At 34.2% G+C, this 8,449-nt stretch overlaps 1 long non-coding RNA gene across 2 annotated transcripts; it reads left to right on the top strand.

The window, feature by feature from the left end:
* Positions 1–3,451: 3,451 nt before the first annotated feature.
* LOC107830096 (uncharacterized) lies at positions 3,452–8,184 on the top strand. Of its 2 annotated transcripts, none has more exons than XR_001658078.2 (4): positions 3,452–3,609; positions 4,066–4,142; positions 4,261–4,301; positions 7,589–8,184. It is a non-coding gene; the product is annotated as an uncharacterized LOC107830096 (long non-coding RNA). The 2 variants fall into 2 exon arrangements; XR_001658079.2 differs by having other exon boundaries at positions 7,567–8,184.
* The last annotated feature ends 265 nt before the right edge of the window (positions 8,185–8,449 follow it).

Raw genomic sequence — 8,449 nt, 5'->3', positions numbered from 1 at the left:
ACGCTACTCTACACCTTGAGCGTATGCCTGAATACGAGAAATATCCATGTCTAGCTGAAGTGAGACCGACATACAATCGTTAAGCAAGTGAGACTCTAATCCCATCACAAACCGGTGAGCCCGATCCTCCATCTTAGATACAATAGTGGGAGCATACCTAGCCAATGAATCAAACCGAAGGCTGTACTCCCGAACACTCATATACGTATACATACAGAATATAGTGGGCGAGCCGGCAATGTTGCTATAGACAACTATACATCCAATAACTGAAAGCCGACAAGGCCATATACAACCCAACAAGACATACTGTCTACAGACCTATAATGAAAATATAACTATACAAAGACGAGACTGAGCCACGTCATACCCATATATATATATAAACATATTGTACCAAAAGAATAGCTCCGGTTTAAGTGGAGTACGCCAACTCTCGCTGATCAGGGATCCTAAGAAGGGGGACCGTCATCTTGCCTACCTGCACCTGCGGGCATGAAATGCAGGCCCCATAAAATAGGGCGTCAATACGAAAAATGTACTGAGTATGTAAGGCGTGAAAATTAGTACGTAAAAGACATAGATAAAATATAAAATATAGAAACACGTCTTTAAATCTGAATAACTTTGTAAATTCTAAAACATTTATAATGTCATGCACGTGGGTATAAATGTCGTGCCATGCATAGGTATGGGTGTACATTATATCATCAAGCCACTGAGGGCATCCCATCATATCGTCTCGGCCGCTGTGGGCAACATCATCAACGTATACCAGCTGATTAGGTGGTGATACGTATATAACGCCGTAACCTTTTTCCATATCCCATATACATATATTTACATATATACGCGTATATAACGCCGTCTGATCGTGGGTTAATGCACATGTATAAATGGGTAAAATACATGAAAAATACGTAAAAATCTCAATATTCCTTTCGAATAAACTTTTTTTTCAACTGCGTATTATTCTAAGACCCATGAACAGAAGATAATAATAATTATCATGGGGAATCAAGAATATAGACACCCCTAATATCTCTATGAATAAAGTAATTTATGGAAACTGTGCGTTTGCTCGTTTCTTCAGTATAATTTGGACCATGCCAAAAAAAAAGAAGGAATAACATTAATATACCTGAAATAGAGAAAACTCCGTATAATATTCCTGACGAAGATTGTACCATACTCTTTTAAAAACTTGAAATTAGCTTCAACGGAATTTAGTTACGGACCATGCGAAATTAGCTTTTGATTCCTTGAAATTTCGAGCAAAATTGCTTCGAAATTTTGCTTCTGCTCTTAACGTTTTGTTGAACCAAAGACAAAATGGATTTGATATTTTGATATCAAGGACAGAATGTCTTTGTTGAACCACAGAATAATAAGACTTATGTGTAAGTCTTAGTTTTGTTACACTTCCATAATTAGCCACGTGGCAATAATGACCAAGAGTCATATTTAGCCATTGTGGCTTTATGCTACGTTGGAGGTATAATTTTATAATAATTTTGTTTATCCACTTATTAATTATCTGGGTAATGTCATGTTACCCAGTATATTAATTACTCGCATAATTTTAAAAAATTACCATAATTACTTAAAATTCTACTTATTTTCAATATACTTTATACATTATACTACCGTGGTCATATGGTACCTTGCATGGTACTAATTCATAATTATCGGGTATTATCGCTTGACCCGTATTTTATCTAAAATTGGTCACTTTCAACAAAACTCGTTTTCTTTAATACGTGTACCCCTTTATCCTTCATGATACTTCTTTATCGCTTGTTATAAATAGAGTAAATGCGTTAACGTCAAGATAATATCATCCCCAAGTCTACGTCACTTAATTGAAGACGAAACTTTTAACGTACGAAAATGTAAGATGTAACGGGAACGGTATTCCGGGAGATCCCCCAGCACTGCATATTTACTTTGGGATTATGGAACGATATACCGGGAGATCCTCTTGCACATTTACATTTGGGACTACGGGACGGTATCCCGGGAGATCCCTTGTTGTTATATTTGTTTCTGAGCTGGTGATCTTCTATGCTTATATTCTTTTAAACATTCTACGTGTTGTCCGTTCTTTTCCTTATACATACTAGCTAGTATGAACTATATTAGGACACTTGCACAGGCATGCACGTAGCTAAGCACCTTTATCGCACCCTTATCGATAAGAGGTTTTTCTCAATATTGCTAAGTATAGACGCACGCCCTTGTTTACTTGCCTTCCATGCGAGAATGGCTCTATTTGGTACGTGAGTCGTCAGTGCGGTTAGGAGGTATGATGAGGGCACAAGATGCCAAGTGTTAGGGTTCAGGTATTGAGACCCGTATTGTATGGTTATGAGATGAGGTGTCACAAGATGATTTATATTTGAAAGATATTTATTTGAAGGGAGTATATTTCAAAATGTCTTTATTGGGAAGGATTATATTCTAATGATTTCTATTCGTAAACTTATGAGTGAAAGATTTGTACTTGAAGGATTTGACTAAGTTATTGGAGTTTGTTGGCTAAGACCTGATGTGAAAACTGCTACTGAGTTATTACTTGTCTTTACTGTATTTGTGATTTCAGATTTGGGTTGTATTTCCGTTCACTCTTATGTGTCCTTTTTATGGTGTTTCGGTGTTACTTGTTATTTACTTCCTTATTGCAACTTCTGTATTATTAACCATATCACAGAGTCTTTATGTAGAAATCATGCATTGTTGTCCCTATACTTATACTTATTCAGTTTATTAGACCAGTAGGTGTCTTGACTATTTCTCGTCACTACTCCACCGCGGTTAGTCTTGATACTTACTGGCAGAGCTGTGGTGTGCTCATACTACACTTCTGTATATTTTTTGTACAGATCCGGATATTTTGTTCATTAGTAGTTGTGCGGATCGTTGCTGTGGAGACTCAAGGTAAACCTGTTGTCGTGTTCGCAAGCTTCAGAGTCACCTTCCTAATTTTGTATTCACACTGTTTTACTTATTTCCAGACAATTGTATTTAGAAGTTGTAGTAAACTTTGTAGAGTTTATGACTTGTACTATCAGTTTTTGGGAAATTGTAAATTCTATAAAGATTTCTATATTGAGACTATTAGACTTTCTTTATTATTGTTGATATTTAGTAAATGTTAGGCTTACCTAGTCCCTAAGACTAGGTGCCATCAGAAAACCCAACAGATAAAAAATTGGATCGTGACAACATACATTTTTCTTTGATAATGGGATTCTTCACCAAATCACTATTCCATATACCCGTCAATAAAATGGGGTGGTTGAAAGAAAATATATACATTTGTTAGAAACCTCTATAGCCTACTTTTTTCAATCTCACTTCCCGTCAAATATTGGGGTGAATGTGTCTTGTTTTGGTACGACGAAGGGTATTCCGATAAATAAATGACAAATATGAGGGCAAATTGTTGCCCACCATTTATGGCTCCACGTGTTATTGGGTGATATTTGGCTGCTTCTTTGTAAATTTTGGTAGCAACTTTTAGGGCTCGTTTTCTCTCTCTCTCTCTCTCTCTCTCTCGCTCTCTCGCTTCTCCTTCCGCTCATTTCTCTTGTTCCTTTTCTCTCTCCAGTGAGTTCTTCTTCCTCTTCCTTTTTGTTCGGTTTGTTCTTTTCAATCTTTTACTTTATTTTCATTTTATCTTTTATTTTGTGTTATCTTATTTCGATTTATTCACATGCATGTGTTCATTTAACTATTTCATGTCAATCCTTGGTAGTTAGGACACCTCAATAAGAGTACAGAGACCCTCTGTAAAGAGAAAGTCCCCCAAGAACAGTACAATACTTATGTTCTGCAATTTTTTTTGGTTTTCTTTCAACTTACTGGTGTTCTAGCATAAGACAATTTTTTTTGTATAAAAAGACTTAAATTAATCACAAAAAAAATGTACCGTCCAAGTATTAGGCGATTGATGTTTAAGTATTCTAACTCAAAATTAACCGCTCAACTGAATTCGCATTTATTGGATTTTAGCCCTTATTGTGTTTGATGAAATATTTCAACTGATGTTGATATTTGATATAGGTGGCCCTAAAAATCTGTTTGGGAGTTATAACCTACACTTCAGATAAAAATCCCTTTCAAGAATTGTTCATAAAGAGGTATGAGCTCTCATAATCAAGTTTAATGTCGTTCTTCTCTTTTATGCCAAAACACTATCAATCCCAATGTATTTTTCTTTCCTCTTTCCTCATGTAAAATTATGCTTGAGCTTTGCAGCCCAATTGGTAGCACGATGAACCAGGAATTAGAAACCTCGGGTAAATCTTTTAGTCCCTTTTAATTATTTTAGTAGTTTTTAAATTTTTATGTTACATAAAATTGAGAAGTTATACTGGAGTAGGATATAATCCCTCACTTGACACTTTACTTTCGTTCATTTGAGGTTTTGTATCTACGTCATTTGTCATGGTCCCTATCCTTTAGAGTTAAGCCTCATTCTTCGTGAAGAACTTTGTCTGATTTGTTTTTGATAATGAACTTTGTCTGATATCTTATGAAACTAAAGCTGGTGACCAGTCTTTATTCAACATTTTCTACTCAGAAAGGACTTACTTTTGTATCTTCTAGAATTCGATAACCAATTTTCATGGTATTCTTTTTCACAGAAGTACACACACATATTTTTTCAAAATGAAACTCTTTATTAACTTATCATATGTATGAGCAGATATGCACATTGCAATCCACATCCCATGGCAAGTTGTTAACGTCCATAATCAATTTGTAGTTGATTTGCATCAAATTTCAATCATATAAACCTACTTTACAACTTTCACTTGCAAAAAACTGATTTAGTGTTGTTGTCTTATGAAGCGAGTGGAGTTCTATATTTCTTTTCTTCATAGTTGTCAAACTTTGAACAATGAACATAGCTAAATAATATGTTAAGCCCTGGGAAGCTTAAAGCTCAAGTTAATTAATAAGCAGTTGTATGTTGATCGGAGCTCGAACTAAGTTTAGCTCAAGGTCAAGCCTTGAACAAAAGTACTATTATTGATACTTTCTTTTCAGACAACAATCATAAAAGAACAAAAAAGTCTAAAAGATACTTGTAACATTCATATCATTAGAGAAATAATATTCCCACATTCATTTATAACATGATACAGATCAAGTGAAAACCTTAGTTGTTAATTAATCTCGACTTCTTGATAGTTAGGTCATTTTAATTAAGTTATCAGAATATGGTAGTTGAAAAATAAATCTACCTTTATTGGTTTAATTCAGAGATCTAAAGTTAAGGTGTAACAATAGAATACAACTCACTAATTTTAGTGTGCTTACCACCTTCATCAACATGCTTTGACTTGGAACTTAAAAGTTTCAACCTTTTTTGGGTTAAAAATTTCAATTACTTTAGCGATTCCTGATTCTTGCACTTTTTGTTCACATGATTTTTACATTTTTGTTTTACGTTCTATATAAGGCCAAGAAAATTTGTTATATGCATTTGGTTTACCTTGGTTTTCTCCGCGAAAAGAGCTTGGGTTCTCTGTTGTGCAAGGATACCTTGTATTCTTATAATAAGTTCGTTCTCAGTTTTTCACAACTTCATTCTATCACGCGTCAGTATGTGCTTAGTATTTTTATCTTTCAGCTGGTCATTATGAAGAATGAGAATTTCGTGGGTGGAGCTAGAATTTTCAGTGGATGTAAATTGTCAAACCAATATGAAGCTATATATAGAAGGTTCAGATGGTTCTTATATCGAAACAAATGAGCACACTGATTTAGCTTCATAGGACGATCACTTGGTTTTTGTTATAGCCAGACAGAGGATATATTGGACCATTTTCAAAGTCTACTAAAAACAATCTATTGCATACAAAGCACATTCAAAGCCAAATTTTTTACAAACTTTCCCTTCTCTACAATAGAACTTTTTTTCCCTCTATTTTTCCAAAATAAACCTAGAAATACACAGATAGAAATAGTTATAACATACCTGATAGAGGTAGTGAGGAGGAATCCAACATCAAGGAAAAATAAGATACATATTATCTAGATGTAATACAATTCTTTTGATATTGTTATATCATCAAGGTGCCTTGAAATACATAAATGGAAACATTAATATACTTGATGTCAGCATCTCTTAGAGCTAACACATAACCCCAATCAGCACCGCAAGCACACATGTAGTTACAACAACAGATCAGATGCAAACTATATCTAAATTAAAAAATTGCATACGAAATCTTATAAAAGAAACTGATTTAGGAAAAATTTTCAAGGGTATTCTCAGCAAGCTGTAAGAAGAGAAGTAGAGTTCAGAAGCTGGACTCAAACTGAAGCAAGCAAATGTAGGTGACACCAAATAATCCACAAGTTAGTTTTCTTATTTGGTGGAGAAACATTATATCATTTGTAAAAGTGCATGAGAGATTTTTTCTGCTGAAATGGACAAAAACAAAAAGTATAAATTCCTAAAACCTAGAGTCATTTTTAATGCAATATAGAACAATACTCTATTGTATTGATGCAGAGGACTAACTGATAACATGACCAAACAAATAACAAAAGCTCACTCCAAAGATATATTAATCCAGAATCAACAAATAGGCTCCAACCCGCTGCGCCATGTTCTTTCCCTAAACCAAAAGAAATGCATGTCATCTAGAGAAATGTAACGGCTACTCTGGTTATCCATTTGGAATTGGAACAATTGGAAAGAAGAATCTAGAAAAGCAGTGGCAATAATGATGAAACACTTTTGAGCTATTAAATAATATTCTTGATGAAAACTTGTGAAAATGCCAAAAACAAATGCGACATACCTGAGTTTTTAACTTCTACAATAAACTGTGCACTCAGACTAACACATAGTTCAACTTCTATTTTTCGATTATTGAGATTGGAGATGGAATAAGTGTTTTCTATCTCAAAGGACACATCTAGAAGTGATGGTCTTGATAGGGTATCCAATTATCACTACGAGTTGTAGATAAAGATCTCAAAGTAGCTAAGATTTGATATTACTTATAGATATATTTCTCTTCTGCAATCTGAAGTAAATTTCCCGGTTGAAATCAGGCGTGGAATATAGGAGGACATAAGTCATGCTTCTTTAGCCTTGGACAAAGTGCTCAATTGTCTGATAATAATACTACTTATAATTATATTAGCTCATTGCGAAATAGATGTTGGAATAACTGATTTTTGGTATATAGTTGTGATGACTTCATTGGATACTTCGTAATATTTGCTTTTTTCTATGTTAGCCTCTTCAAATTATTTTGCTACTTTCCCTGACGACATGGATGAACATGTGTCTCCCTTTGTGTATAAGTTATGTGTAAAAATTGGTTATTTACATACAAGAACTAATTTAGCAAAATTTTGTTATTCCACCATCTCCGACAAAAGGTCATTTACTTTTTTACTTGCTAATTCTTCCTCTCGGTTCATTATGAATTCTTAGATGTGCAACAATGAAATCACATATCAGTCTATAGAACCAAAAAATCTCAGGTCTATTGATAGAATTTCAACATTTTCATCTTGTCATATCATTACTTTCAGCAATTGAATTGCTTATGAACAGAGATGGCAGCATCAACTTCAGTGGATTAATTGTGACATGTTGTGATCAAGTTGAAGAGTACATATGTTGCTGAAGCTTTTCGAAAAATAATAGATATAAGCTCCCCCCCTACAATTTCATGGCAGTTATCTTTGTTCTTTCTTTTTCATTTCATATGTTAGATTTATATACTAACTGATGCATTCCGTTGGTGTGTAATAGGAGTTTATGAAGTGTTGTTGGAAATAAATAATGGTTGTCCAAGAAAGACTTGGAAGCCTAGATTGTACCTTGGAGTAAAGAGTGCTTAGGGTCCTTTTGGATTTCCAAGTGCAATGAACAAAGCCATAAGTGAAAATGCATTGTGGAACTTAGTTTGCTCTGCAATACTGCGTGATTTTTGTACAACATGGAAAAAATTGTTCAAGAACAATGGAGGTACTAGAGTTTTAAAAAAAAATGGTAGTTAACTGAGCTAAGAAACTAGAGTAATTTAGAGAATATGTGTGATAAAGTTTGGCAGGAAGCGGAAGAGAGACATGGCTACTTGGTCTATATATTTTAATCTGTTCAAGATGCATATTTATGACTTTTTAAAGATCTATTTGGCCATTGTAACATTCAAGTTGGTTTAGACATTTCAGCATATACTTGCAATGTGGTATTTTAACTGAGAATATTCAATTATAATTAATACATAATTTTTTTGGGTTGTTGTAGGGGTTGTCCACTAACTTTTGTTGAGAAGACAAATCTAGCATGGAATTGATTTACCCAATCTCTCTCACTTATGTTGGGCTCGTGCATTACATGGGCAACTCTTCTAGTATATGATAAATAGGATGTCTTCTTCTGTCTTGGGGAACATGTCTCCTTTTCAAA

The sequence above is a fragment of the Nicotiana tabacum genome, chromosome 16, assembly GCF_000715075.1.
Source record: "Nicotiana tabacum cultivar K326 chromosome 16, ASM71507v2, whole genome shotgun sequence".
Classification (NCBI taxonomy): domain Eukaryota; kingdom Viridiplantae; phylum Streptophyta; class Magnoliopsida; order Solanales; family Solanaceae; genus Nicotiana; species Nicotiana tabacum.
The sequence above is the reverse complement of the archived record's forward strand: the minus strand, read 5'-3'. Positions and strand labels throughout refer to the sequence as shown.